Raw genomic sequence first — 15,755 nt, 5'->3', positions numbered from 1 at the left:
AGAGTTGAGGGAAAACTGCCCCTTCCAGGAGTTGTTGTGATCCTGATCTGTATGAATTAGGACTAATTTCCATCTTGCTGTAGGAACAAAGAATGGCTGCACCTTTTTCTTTTCGCCATGGGCAGATTAGTTTTGGCAGACTACTTTTTAAAAAAATGAACTAAACCTGCATAATTTACAGAAAGTGTGCCCCTATTTATTGCATGCAAAATTCTGGGAAAGTATGAAAGAGTGAAGGATATAAAAGAAGCATTCTTCCAGAAACATGGTGATTGCCTCCCCTTTTCAAGAGATCGCAGGAGCTGCCTTAACAGAATTAATAAATAAAATAATAATAATAATAATAATAAATTAAACAGTTGTCTAATGCTACATGCATTTCTGTCCTTTTAAATTTATATCTGTAGTAGAGTATGTAGAATCAGCGAGCTCAACAAAATAGAGAAATGCAATGGAGCTAAACTCTGAAATAGCAATATAGTTTTCAGTAATCCATTTTCTCCTAGTATTAGAAAAAAGAGAGGTTTCTTGCCTTAACTGTAGTTCTTAAAGAGTGTTGCCTCTCCATATTCACCCTTCTTAGATGTGTTGCTGTATGCCTTCCCTTTCCTTTGCCCCCAATTCCCACCACCCTTAAGCTTCGGGAACCTTATTGAAAAGCAGTGTCTAGTAATACCCACCAGATTAACTGATAAATAGCACTTGCTACAGTCTGAATTGATCTGTGAAGTTGCCTCTGGCAGATGGCACTGCTAGGAATAATCTTGTTGTTGTTTTTTTATAGTGCTCACTTCTAGGAAGGTCTTGAAGCTCAACTATGGTGAAGATTCTTCCTACAAGTGGGAATATGAACATACCATCTCAAAAAACAAGATTTACAAGCAGTAGTGATTTATAAAAGGTCAATTATGCTTTGGGGGGGAAAACACACACAGAGACTAAGCTGCACACAAGAGAGACAACATATCCTGAAACCCTATTTCCTCCCTTCTGATAAGGCAAATGCTTAATGCTTTATCTTCTATCATAAGTCATAACTAAAGGCCAAATACTGACCTCAGTTGCACCTGTAAGATATCAATGGGGTTGCATAGGTACAACTGAGGGCAGATCTGATCTTGAGGCTCTGTCATTATAGTGAAAGAAAATCAACTCTTAATGAAGATCACACAAAAAACAGATAATCACAGTGTGCTTATTAACTCAACCTATGCATGTACAGAATTTGCAAGCCTTTCACACATTCTGGGTTCAACATCACCTCTCTTGCTTGTTGTTTTAAGTGCCAAGTGCATTACAGAAATAAGCACCTCACATAAATCCTGAAGCATGTTCAGAAATGCAGAGACATTGTAGAATATAAATGCAATTAATGTCCCCTTACATAAAAAGAGTTGTCTGGATATCTCCTTTGGAGAACAGAGCTCTCAGTGAAGTTAAACTAAAGGAAATATTCTTAAAAATAAATGAAACCATATTAACAAGGGGTCTTATTCCCAAACTGAAGCCCACTACTCCAGTAAATGATGAGTTACCTAAAGCACATTTATTATACCACTCAAATATTTCTTATTTTAGAGGCCTCCTATCCTTACTGTTAAGCAACTTGTTTTCCTTTGCACCAAGGCTGAATTTCTCACATGATTTTCAACACAGAAGGTGACAGGCAGCCTGACAGAAACAACAATATACAGAACCCATTAGAAACTTCATGAAAGGAAAAAGAAGGATAAATTGCTGAACAAAGAGGGGTAGAAAGTTAAAGGGAGCATGAAAGACAAAGGCACACGGAAAGAAAGGAAGTCTGAAAAAGATAAAGTAAGCAAATGTCTAGGGCGTGAGGCTTGTATGGAGACCCCAGGTTGCAGCTTCCAGTGAGAATGTGTGGGGACTTCTGCATCACTGGTGAAACACCAGGGAAGACCTTGGTGGGGAATGGACTATTGATTTGGCCTCTTTAGAACCTGTTTAGTTCAAAGATGGAAAATGACTGAAAAGATCTGTGTCAACAAGGTAAGGGACTGTGAACCCAATAGGGGCAATGAAATTGTGTAGGTCTATATCAACAGGATAAGATATTGAGCCTCAGGGAAGAGAAGGAGGAAGGCTGATATACTACTAAGCATAGAGACTATTGAGAAGACCAGTTTCGTATGGCTTTATTCTGGATTCATTGGTTGACCTGGATGGGGAAAACTTTTAGTTTTGCTGGAGAGCCAAGCTATTCTACCATAAGGAAAACTGAGGCATCAATTACCTACCAAAAATAGGGAGATAGAGCTTAGAAAGGGAACTGGGGTATAAATCCAGAGTGGAAACTGAAGAAGTGATGAGGAAAGGTAAGAAAATTCAGAAGAATGTCAGTTACAGTTTGACCAAAAATATTTTTTCAACTTTTTTGGAGCAGCCAATGAACTGAAAATCAATTATTTGTACAGCTCTAATTTTGACACATATTATCTCTGTGGTATAATTTGAACTAGTATTAATAGTTTTGCCTACATGCTAGCTTTTTGGAAAAAGACATGTCATGCATAACTAGTAAATTCTACTATACATACATGAACACTTCTAGCACATGGTTTAATAGCATGAGTAAAGATTGTATTGGACTAGGTAAACTAGCTTGTTTTCTCTCAATACCACTTCACACAAAGAGGCACAACAACAAAGTAAATAATGAAACTGACCTATATTCAATGTAAGAAAAGCCATCACATGGATTTGTAGCCTGCTATGTTTCAATCAAGTCTGTAGTTAGCAATTTATAATCTTTTGATCTCACTGAAAGCAGTCTGCCATAGATCAAAACAACTAAATGGAAACTACAAAGTACATTGTAGGAATTATACTAACAAGGAAGACATATTATAGAGCTTTATTAAATATTGTAATAGTCTTTAGGAAGATGGAATATCATCTACAATTTGCCAGGTTCTCTCTTTGGAAAAGTTTACTTAATGCTATAAGTACACAGAGTTCCTCACGGAAGTGTGGGGGGCGGGAGGTGGAGCTTTGATTCTTTTGTTACTTAAAACTTTTATATTTGTAAAAAAGGGAAAATATATGTTAAGACCAAGTTGGCCTTCTAGGTTCATATTTAGGCCTTTGTAAGCTGTGCTAGTAAAATGGAGTAAAGTGCTATAAATAAACAAAGGTGCTGAGCTCCCAGCAGCATGAAAGCTTTTTATCCCTTCAGGATCCTAAAGAACCAGGTATATAATCAGCAACCTTCATGCTAACTTCATTTCCCTTTTGTTTCAAGCTTCTTTACTATGAGATTTCTGCAGTAGTATCTACTTATACTTGGGGATTGGAATCATGAGATACACAGACAACAATTGTCATGTTTCATCTGAAGTCACTAGAAGTTGCTGAATACTTGGAACTTCTAAGATCATCCATCTTAACAGGTGCCTAAATATGAATCTTCATGTCTAACTTTAGGCGACTATTTTTTTTTTAATCTTGTCTTAATTTCTTTCTTTCTTGAGGAAGGACTCAGGACTGCCTTATTTTCCTGTCAGCCTACCAGCCAACAAATGGCTGCTGCCCTGTGTGCAAGAGATAGCAGTGTGATAATGACAGACATGTTGAAAAGAGAGAAAACTGGGAGCAGCAGCGAGGTTGTAAACCAGAATAGATGATGAAGGGTGAAGGATCCTAGCTGAAGCCTGCAATGAGACAGATCCAGAATATGAGTACTTGTGGCACCTTAGAGACTAACAAATTTATTAGAGCATAAGCTTTTGTGGACTACAGCCCACTTCTTCGGATGCATATAGAATGAAACATATATTGAGGAGATATATATACACACATACAGAGAGCATAAACAGGTGGGAGTTGTCTTACCAACTCTGAGAGGCCAATTAATTAAGAGAAAAAAAACTTTTGAAGTGATAATCAAGCTAGCCGAGTACAGACAGTTTGATAAGAAGTGTGAGAGTACTTACAAGGGGAGATAGAGTCAATGTTTGTAATGGCTCAGCCATTCCCAGTCCTTATTCAAACCGGAGTTGATTGTGTCTAGTTTGCATATCAATTCTAGCTCTGCAGTCTCTCTTTGGAGTCTGTTTTTGAAGTTTTTCTGTTGTAATATAGCCACCCGCAGGTCTGTCACTGAATGACCAGACAGGTTAAAGTGTTCTCCCACTGGTTTTTGAGTATTTTGATTCCTGATGTCAGATTTGTTTCCATTAATTCTTTTGCGTAGAGACTGTCCGGTTTGGCCAATGTACATGGCAGAGGGGCATTGCTGGCACATGATGGCATATATCACATTGGTAGATGTGCAGGTGAACGAGCCCCTGATGGTATGGCTGATGTGATTAGGTCCAATGATGATGTCACTTGAATAGATATGTGGACAGAGTTGGCATCGGGGTATAAGGACTGGGAATGGCTGAGCCATTACAAACATTGAATCTATCTCCCCTTGTAAGTATTCTCACACTTCTTAACTGTCTGTACTGGGCTAGCTTGATTATCACTTCAAAAGTTATTTTTCTCTTAATTAATTGGCCTCTCAGAGTTGGTAAGACAACTCCCACCTGTTTATGCTCTCTGTATGTGTGTATATATATCTCCTCAATATATGTTCCATTCTATATGCATCCGAAGAAGTGGGCTGTAGTCCACGAAAGCTTATGCTCTAATAAATTTGTTAGTCTCTAAGGTGCCACAAGTACTCCTGTTCTTCTTTTTTGCGGATACAGACTAACACGGCTGTTACTCTGAATCCAGAATATGGTGACAATGGATCCTAAGTGTCAGTTAGTGACAATTAGATAGTAAGGGACAGAGAAAGGTGAGAGACTGAAGTAAGGAAATAATGGTTAAAGTAAAAATGTTAGGCTAGAAAAGGCCAAATTTCACAGAAGGAAAAACTAGAAAGGAAAATTACTGATACAGATTAAGTATAGTATTATGGATTAATAGAGCATGGGGAAGAGAAGGAAATCTCTCTATTCCTCCCCAATTTTATTTGTTAAATCCACATTCATCCCTCCTCACATTCGCTTTGATTGTTTTGGTTCTCCTATTCACATCCTTCATAAATTCCCTGTCTACTGAAAACTGATACGGTCTTTCAGAATCCCCTATTGCATTTGTTTGTTTGTTTGTTTGTTTTGCAGGCAGTGTTGTGTGTGTACACAATTTTCAAGTAGACTTTCTTCTTTAATTAATATAGCAGTTCCTTACCTCATAGGGATGTTGCGAGGATAAATATATTACAGATTTTGATGTGCTCAGATATTGTGGTAAAGGGGGACAAATAAGTACCTCAGAGATCTAGAGAGATAGCTCCCTTAAAGGGTTCTAGCAAAACACACAGATCAATCCACACATTCTCAAAACAAAATGTCTGTGTACAATACAGGGAAATACCACCTAGATGGAGCTACTATAAGGTGGGTGCAAAACTGGTTGTAAAACTGTTCCCAGAGAGTAGATATCAGTGGTTCACAGTAATGGTGGAAGGGCATAACGAGTCGAGTCCAGCAAGGATCGGTTGTGTGTCCAGCTCTGTTCAGTATCTTCATCAAGGATTTAGATAATAGCACAGTCAGTACACTTACAAAGTTTGTGGACGATACCAAGCTGGGAGGGGTTGCAAGTGCTTTGGAGGATAAGATTAAAATTCAAAATGATCTGGACAAACTGGAGAAATGGTCTGAAGTAAATAGGATGAAATTCAATAAGGACAAATGCAAAGTACACTACTTAGGAAGGAACAATCAGTTGCACACATACAAAATGGGAAATGACTGCCTAAGAAGGAGTACTGCAGAAGGGATCTGGGAGTCATAGTGGACCACAAGCTAAATATGAGCCAACAGTGTAACACTGTTGCAAAAAAAAGTGAATATCATTCTGGGATGTATTAGCAATTGTTGTAAGCAAGACATGAGAGGTAATGTTTCCGCTCTACTCCACACTGATTAGGCCTCAGCTGGAGTATTGTGTCCAGTTCTGGGTGCCACATTTCAAGAAAGATGTGGACAAATTGGAGAAAGTCCAGAGAAGATCAATAAAAATGATTAAAGGTCTAGAAAACATGACCTATGAGGGAAGATTGAAAAAAAATGGGTTTGTTTAGTCTGGAAAAGAGAAGACTCAGAGGGGACATGATAACAGTTTTCGAGTACATAAAAGGTTGTTACAAGGAGGAGGGAGAAAAATTGTTCTTAACCACTGAGGATGGGACAAGAAGCAATGTGTTTAAACTGCATCAAGGGAGGTTTAGGTTGGACATTAGGAAAAACTTCCTAACTGTCACGGTGGTTAAGCACTGGAATAAATTGCCTAGGAGATTATGGACTCCATCACTGGAGATTTTTAAGAGCAGGTTAGACCAACACCTGTCGGAGATGATCTAAATAATACTTAGTCCTGCATGAATAGACTGGACTAGATGACCTCTCGAGGTCCCTTCCAGTCCTATTATTCTATTGTTCTATGAATATACTCTCTTACTGCTGTCTGCAATTCTGTGTCTCAACCCAGCCCTAAACACACCAATATGGAATTTTCAAAAGCACCTAGGTGCCTATCTGCTCCTTCAAGTATAGCCTGAAGTCACTTTGCTTTGAAGGTACAACTCTATCATACTTCTATTAGTTGCCTAATCAGAATCAATGTTCAACTGAAGTCTACTAATATGTGATTTCTTTATTCAAAAAGAGTGCTCCTACCCATCCTCCATATATATAAAGGCCCACTTTATGAACATAGCTTTGCAAATGTAGCCATGAATATGCAAGTACCCCACCCAAGAACTATTAATCATGCTTGATTACAAGTAGCTATAGTAGCCAAGTCCCTTCAGACCTCATCGCAGATATTTTATTTCAATACAGTTATTATCATACCTATTTTGCCTACTTTGTCACATCAGTTCTACGGATGGCTGTTGCTTTGCATGTTTTTAAACAAATAATTAGTGTCTCCATTATATAGTTCAGAATGAGGAAAGTTTAAGAAAAGAAATCAGTAGCTCTTATGTGATGTTACGGCATTGTGTATCAGATTGTCATGACTAATGAAAATGTCTCATTAAGAAATAGATTCACTGAACTTGAGATATGATCATTAAAACTATTTGTAGTCAATGTAATTTGCAGCATTAGTCCATTACCCCTGGGTGGGGGGAGTGGTAATGAGCAGCCACGTTCCTAAAATATATTGCTGTCAGTATGCATGGAATCAAATATTCCTGCAATAATATACTAATTCAAATGGTGTTTAATAGATTAATTATGTTAAAAATTAGAGCATAAACATTTTAGGGATAACTAATTTGCTGTAGGACAGAAAAAGTAAATTACAATCAACTTCCCAGTAAAAGCTGGTTATAATTTGTCTTGGGTGGTGATAACATATTTTAATTTACTTTTTGATAGAGTACTGTGTTCCATACGATGCAACTAACAGGGAACTATAAGTCTTAACTCTGGAGTCTTATTCAGATATATGTCTAGAAACTAGGATCCTAATTGTAAAAAGTCCTTATTTAGTTCACAGGAATGGCAGACACACAAGGAGCCACTCCCTCCTCCTATACCCTGTGTAAATGGCATTCACAATTGCAGCCCCTGCACTTTGATGAGATCAGGGATCTCTCCTTCAGTGCATACCCTATCAGTGTTATGAAAGAGTGGTCCCCTGTTTTCCCCCTTTACTCCCAAGGGTTTCAGGAAGGAAGTGGGAAGATGATCATTTGTGAAGCAGTCCAGGGGCATGGTGACTGGGAAAGAAGCATTCTAAATGATGGTACAGTCCGCAGGGTCTCGGAGGGATATAAGACTGGAAGGGACCTTCAGGGTCATTAAGTCCATTTCCCAGCTTTCAGATGCAATCCCATCATACAGTCCTGTTCATAAATTTATCAAACTCCATCTTTAACCTACTTAGATTGTTTGTCCCCACTACTCCTAGTGGGAGGTTGTTCTCAGATGGCTAGGCACCTTCTTCTAATTTCCAGCCTAATTTTATCCATGACCATTTTTTTTTTATACCCACGAGCCATGGTATTCATACTGGGGTACTGGAGTTCAACACCATATTTGTGATGGGCCTGACACTGGATGCCACAATCTGGCCTCTAGCATATGCATTTTTGCATTTGCCTTCTGAATCCAAACATTGCACCAGCTATAAAGAGAGCCATAGCAGCAGTGTTCACGTTATGGCCTCTGTCAGATTCTTTGTATCTCTGAATCCTGCCGAACGCCTACCACTGTAATGTAAATAAAGAATATGTCTATGCCAACAAGAGTTGGCAGATCAAAAGTCATTATGTGGAAGTGGAGCTACCTCAATGACCCAGAAACAGGTGACTATGATGAAATATAGAATACAGAACATCTGTTGGTCTGCTGGCTTCTGAAAGAAATGTGCACCATGGAAGATGTTAGTATATAGCCGGGGTCGGCAACCTCTGGCACACGGCTCACCAGGGTAAGCACCTTGGCGGGCCGGGCCAGTTTGTTTACCTGCCGCGTTGGCAGGTTCAGCCGATCGCGGCTCCCACTGGCCACGGTTCGCTGTCCCAGGTCAATGGGGGCGGCGGGAAGCCGAAGCCAGCACATCCCATGCCCGCGCTGCTTCCCGCAGCCCCCATTGGCCTGGGACGGTGAACTGCGGCCAGTGGGACACGCGATTGGCCGAACCTGCCGACGCGGCAGTTAAACAAACTGGCCCAGCCCGCCAGGGTGCTTACCCTGGCGAGCCGCGTGCCAGAGGTTGCTGACCCATGCTATATGGGCTTGTTTGTTAGCCTGAGGTAGAATTTTGGGTTTGATTTTTGGTACTCTTATATCCTTACTAATATGTGTGAAGAACAAAGGCACTGTGTGTTACATCTGCTCACAATCACATGGGGTGAAAAGAGATAAGAGATGGAGTTAAAAGTGTTACAGGGTATGATGGGAGTGTAATATATGAGCATAAACTGGAAGGCTGTCTGGCTCCTCTGTGAAGCCAAGGTCAAGCAACCAGTTAGGAGGGGCAAACAGGGGATGGAGGAGGCATAAGAAACACTAAAAAGCAAAAGAGGGTCCTGTGACACCTTTAAGACTAACAGATGTATTGGAGCATAAGCTTTCGTGGGTGAATGCCCACTTCACCATGACGCATGCTTATGCTTCAATACCTCTGTTAGTCTTGAAGGTGCCACAGGACCCTCTGTTGCCTTTTACAGATCCGGACTAACACGACAACCCCTCTGATAATAAGAAACACTAAAAGCTAAAGAGAGGCCTGGCCATGGCCAGAACACAATCTCACTCCCTACTCCTCCCATGGGATACAAAATAGGTCGGACAAAGACCGCATATGCAGGATCCCCAAAACAGAACATGACCATAAGTTGTAAGGGGTGGGACCAGAGTGTGTGTATTGCAGGTATATTTAAGCCCGCTAAGAAGGAAGAAGTGGGAATGGGAAACAGGCAGGACTCTGCAGTGTCAGAGCTGGTAAGTGGGACACTGGGTAAACACTCTGCAGGTTCAGAGCTGGGAACAGAACATGGGATACAGACTCTCCTGGTGTGTAGAGCTATGGATATGCTTGCTTGAAACTAGTCCCACTAAACATCGCATTGCCTGCACTTTGGACTTCTGGTCTTCCGCTTTCTGTCTGCATGACAAGAATCAGGGGAGGGGGTGACGGGAAAGCCCTCTAACAGAAGACCTTACCAGAGCCACACACCAGGCCATATCGTGTGCCCAACACTGCAAAAACCTATGATTGTGGTGGAAGGACATAAGAAGAAGACCAGCAATGAAGCATCGATGCACACACATTATGTCATCTGTATAACTCTATTTTGGCTACTGTTACAGATTGAGTTGCAGTGGATACCAAATTTAAATCCCCACAGTCTTGGATTGGGGAAAAAGTCAGAGTTCAACTACTCCATGTAGTAGTTTTTTTAATCTAAACTTAATTCAGAACTGCAACTGGGTCCATGAAACAGATTCAGTTTTTGTAGGGAACAAATATGTTCAAACTCCTGCTTTATCAGGCTTTACTCTCCAAGTGATGTTTTTGGTGGTCTGAGAGGCAGGAAATATTAGAAAACCATTTATTTCACCAAGTAGCTGTTATGGAGCTGTGAATTAAGTTCCATCACCCCACTTCTATAGAATACTCTGAAGCTAGTTATGATACTCATTGCCTCCCCACAAATAAGAGTGCATCCACTCTCTGCTGCAGTCACTACTGCATTACGGGGATAACAAAATCTTGCATGGTTACTAAGAAACCCCCTGCCCAAGTGGGAGGCCTATGTACTACTGAGCAGAACATTCTATGGATTTAGGGCAGTGACCTCATAGGCCCCAGAGGGTATGTCTACACAGTTGTGGCAACAGACTTCCTAGCCCAGGTCAAAAGACTCAGGCTAGTGGGAATTGTGTTAGCACTTTAAAAATAGCTGTGTAAACAGCACTTTGAAGTTGTGGCTTAGGCTGAAGCTCAGGTTGTAAAGCCTAGGATGTAGGGTGGGGACTGGTTTACAGAGCTCGAGCTCCAGTCCAGGTTACAAGTTCGTCAACCTGGGCTGGGAGGCTAACTGCTGCAGGCAGTGTAGACATACACTGAAGGTCTACGTAGTGGAGAAAAGAGGTTGCATGGCAACATCTCACCCCGAAATGTGAAGGCACTGAATGTTCCATGGAGAAGAGTGCAAGACTGGGGTCCATTGTATGGGAGACCTGGATTGATGGAATGGGGTATAACGTTTGGGCCTGCCACCAAACCCCAACACACATCTGAGATGTGTAGTAGAAAGATATCAGAAATGATGTAGGGGGCAAGGTTGATGGTAGGGGGGTTGGAGTGAGTGAAACAAAACTCTGGAATCATAGAATCATAGAATATTAGGGTTGGAAGGGACCTCAGGAGGTCATCTCGTCCAGCCCCCTGCTAAAAGGAGGACCAATCCCCAACTAAATCATCCCAGCCAGGGCTTTGTCAAGCCTGACGTGAAAAACCTCTAAGGAAGGATATTCCACCACCTCCCTAGGTAACCCATTCCAGTGCTTCACCACCCTCCTAGTGAAAACGTTTTTCCTAATATCCAACCTAAACCTCCCCCACTGCAACTTGAGACCATTACTCCTTGTTCTGTCATCTGGTACAACTGAGAACAGTCTAGATCAGGGGTCGGCAACGTTTGGCACGCGGCTTGCCAGGGTGCTTACGCTGCCGGGCCGGGCCAGTTTATTTACCTACTGACGTGGCAGGTTCGGCTGATCACGGCCCCCACTCGCCGCGGTTCACCTTCCCTGGCCAATGGGGGCAGCGGGAAGCAGCGCGGGCGAGGGATGTGCTGGCTGCGGCTTCAGATACCTTTTTTCTCCAGACCTTGAACCTTCTCTTCCAATATGGAGACCAGCTTGCACTTTGCACAGACAAAGTCGCTTCTGACAAACATGGCACATCTTGTGCAGGTCACAACAACTAATCACTCACCATCCATATTACCTTCCTTCTCAGAGCTTCCTCAGCTGTTGCAGTAACTAATCAGAGAAGCCTGCAAGATGAAAGCCTCAGTGGGCTCTCCCCAGGTGAACTCCCAGTCAAATTCCCTCTGTTAGCCTCTCCGCTGTTCGCCGCTCAGCCGGGTGGCTGGCCCACCTGGAACAAAGCACTCCCAATTCCCACAAGGATGAATGGGAATATTTCAGATAAGCAACGTTTTGATAATTATCTGAACCAAACTTTTTATATTAGTAAAATGTATGTACATTGTTTTGCTGTGTTGTTTTTAGTTTACCACAAGTTGCAATGGGCACTTTTGTTCTAGGAGTATAAAGAAAATCACCATCAGCACAGGAAAAATCTACATATTTTCCACACAAATGAAGATCACATTATGTTTATCCAGTGTGCATATGTCTAGAATAAATATATGTTAACATTTATAGAGATTGGTGCTATAGTTTTCTGAGTTAAATAAATCTGTGGTGTTCAGTGTGCATCTGGATCTGTTGTAGGAAGAAGGGTGTGTCTACCTAGTGTCTGACAGTGAAAGAGTGAAAGAGTGAAGTTGACTACAGTGATATTAATATGGTTGTAACATTCAGGTATTTTATACTTACATTTTGGCATGTACCGAATACAGCTATTATTGTCCACATTGCTCCATTTTAAAGAACAGGAGAACTATCTGTCCAAGGTTAACAAGAGTTTAACTGGAGCTCTGCTTCCCCCATTCCATGCACAGATGCTCATAGGAAAGGCTATAAAAGTGGATGTTTGGGAAAGTAAAGGGAGGACAAGTTCTTTTAGACATTTATGGCTCCAAACACAGGGATCATAGGATTGGACTGGGAAGAGTTCCCAGTCTACAGTTCATTTACTTTCTGGTATTGTTAAACTATTTTACTTTCTTATTATAAACACTATAAACCTTCCTGGAGGAGGAAAAAAAACTTGCTGCCAAAAGCAACTTGTATCTGCTGAGTCACTCCATCAGCTTACACAGTTTTAACAAAATAATCTACTAAATCTCAGAAAGATTTAGCTTTGTCTGGTGTGTCAGTTGCTGTGACTGACTATAATTCAGGTTGAGTAACTTGATTTATCTTCCAAAAGGATTTTGCTGCATAAATAAAGTTGGCAGTGAGTACAATATTCAGAATAGACTATAATCTCAGATCAGGTGCTTGGGTGGCTGGATCTTGCTCTTATGCTCAAGATCAAACTGATCATCATATGTGGAATCCAGAAAGAATTTCCCCCCCAAGTCAGATGGACAGTGATCTTGTGGGGGGTTTTGTTTGTTTCTTTGTTTGTTTTTTTGCCTTCCTCTGCCGCGTGTGGTTGTGGGCTACTTTCCAGGATTATCTGGGAACATCTAATTTAATAATTTCCCTGACATTGCAGAGGCCTCAGACATTGGTGCACCTCAGCCCCACCTATTCTCTGCCTGTGGCACATAACAGTCTAGTCTCCTCTGGATCTCATTTGCTTTGGTTTCATTTGCATTGTTGGGTTTAGTGTGTGGGTGCTGGGTGGTGTTGGTGGCCTGTGATAGGCAGGAGGTCAGGTGATCTATTGGTCCCTTCTGGCCTTAAACTGTGGACTCTGTGAACCAGTATTGTCACTGTTGGTCAGTGCATTGATTCATGATTTATGCACCCACATTTTGTGCCTGTATGTTTCTGTCTACTTAGGTAAGTTTCTGTCCACTTAGGTAAGTTTGTTGAGGGTCTTTTTGAAGGTATTCAGTGTACAGAGTGCACAGAAACATTCCTACGAGCATCCATCCCCATGCAGTGCATATAAAGGTCAGTGTGAGTAAGGGTCAGGGACAATAAGAGTCTAAGATGAGATGGAAAGGAACACAGTGCACTTAAACAAATGATTTAATTTAATACATGCATGCATATGGAAGAGAAAAATAGTATGTAATAGCCTAATTTCTTCCAGTATTTTATACAAGTTCAGTCACTCCTGCTTGTGATCTGAACTGGCCTGGTTAAATCTAGACACAGAACATTTTAAAATCAAGTTAGCCTCAAAGAATTCTCCGTGAACCTCAGCTGATTGTTGTTGATTATGCTCTAAAAGGTGTATGTTTACTTACCAAACAGTATGGCAGTATGGACCTGAAATCCATAGGCATCATCTTTGTGTCATTGTGAACATCAAAAATACTGGGATCACGCACAAATACAAGGTGAGCTAGTAGTGTTTTGCCTGTAAAAATACTACAGTACTTGTCTAGAGCAGTGGTTCTCAAACGAGGGCCGCCGCTTGCTCAGGGAAAGCCTGTGGCGGGCCGGGCCGGTTTGTTTACCTGCCGCGTCCGCAGGTTTGGCCGATTGTGGCTCCCACTGGCCGCGGTTCGCCGCTCCAGGTCAATGGGGGCTGCAGGAAGGGAGGCCAGCACATCCCTTGGCCCATGCTGCTTCCTGCAGCCCTCATTGGCCTGGAGTGGCGAACCGCGGCCAGTGGGAGCCGCGATCGGCCGAACCTGCAGATGCGGCAGGTAAACAAACCGGCCCGGCCTGCCAGGGGCTTTCCCTGAACAAGGGGCGACCCTAGTTTGAGAACCACTGCTCTAGAGCACTGTAAAATTACATCCCAGTTCTGAAAAGTTAATTTAGTCATGGCCAGTCCTGCAGTCCTTCAATGGGAATTTTGCTTGACTACGAACTGCATGATTAGGTCCGCTGTTTTGTACACTGCACAACCATATAAAGTAAATATTGCAATGGAGTGCCAAATCCAACTCTCAAATTCATTTGCATAGCTCCAATTGAAGTAATTGGGAACTGCATATGCATGTGATGTAGTTTTAGGATGGGCCAGAACCTCTCAGATTGTTCCGTCTCCAATAACACTGCTCTACAGCCAAAACGCTTCTAAAATAAATGTAGTCAAATTTTACTAATTCTGGGTCACTGAAAATGAAAATGATGCTTAAAATTGTTGACTGGCTCTACTTTTCAAGATATGCTACTGGGTCAGTATATATGACCCTTGACTTGGGAATGGCGGAGGATAAGTGAGTTAGAAAGGGAAGGGATCTCAATTTAAACCAGAAATGACTAAAATACATCTTTGACTGGATCTGTGAATAAATCTATGACTGGGTTTGGACAGTACTTGCTTTTTAGGCAAAACAATGAATGATGCAATCTGAAGCTGGTATTGCGTCATACATGATATGAATTGCATCATGTTATTCCTAGAAGTCATGGATGATGCAATCCTAATGAAGCTTACATCACTCTGCTGAACAAATTGCCCTATATCAGCTCTAGAAATCACACAGTGTCGTGCTCTCTTATTTGTCAGTGTTTGATTTTGCAAAGGGACACATTTCTGTTCAGCCAACTCTGTTTGAGCAGAGATGCCTCGTACTTGTGTGAACAGTGCAGATAACTTCTGCTATGTTTGTGGTGAAGTGACTTTTGCATCACAAAAGCGCAGTATTACCACGATGGTTAAGAAAGCCTATCACCTTTATTTTGGCTGAAAAATTGGAGATCAGGACAAGAGGTGGGCCCCACACATATGCTGCAACACTTGTGCAACAAATCTTTGCAGTGGTTGAACAGGAAAAGGAAATCTATGCCTTTTGCAGTGCCAATGATTTGGAGAGAGCCAACAGATCATACCAGTAATTGTTACTTCTGCATGGTGCCTCCAGTTGGGAAAGGTGTTTTACTGCATAATGGCAATGTTTTGCCATCAATTCCAGTTGGTCATGCAGTCCATATGAAGGAAACCTATGACAACATGAAACAACTTTTGAGGTGCATAAACTATGACCAACATCAGTGGCAGCTTTGTGGCGATTTGAAGGTTGTTGCTCTCTTGCTTGGTCTGCAGACTGGATACACAAAGTACTGCTGTTTTCTCTGCGAATGGGATAGTCGTGCAAGAGATTCCCAGTACATCAAGAGAGATTTGCCACTCCGTCAGTCATTGGAGCCTGGGAGGAAAAGTGTTCAGCGTCCACCACTTGTTGAATCAAGGAAGATTTTGTTACCACCCTTACACATCAAGCTGGATCTGATGAAGAACTTTGTCAAGGCTATTGACAAAACACAAGCAGCTTTCAAGTACCTCCATGGAAAATTTCCAAGGTTAAGTGAAGCTAAGATAAAGGAAGGTGTCTTTGTTGGTCCTCAGATTCATGAACTTCTTCGAGATGATGCATTTGACCATGCACTGCATGGCAAGGAAAAGACGGCATGGAAAGCATTCCAGTTAGTGGCAATAAATTTTCT

The sequence above is a fragment of the Malaclemys terrapin genome, chromosome 1, assembly GCF_027887155.1.
Source record: "Malaclemys terrapin pileata isolate rMalTer1 chromosome 1, rMalTer1.hap1, whole genome shotgun sequence".
Taxonomy (NCBI): domain Eukaryota; kingdom Metazoa; phylum Chordata; order Testudines; family Emydidae; genus Malaclemys; species Malaclemys terrapin.
This window is presented reverse-complemented; position numbering follows the sequence as displayed.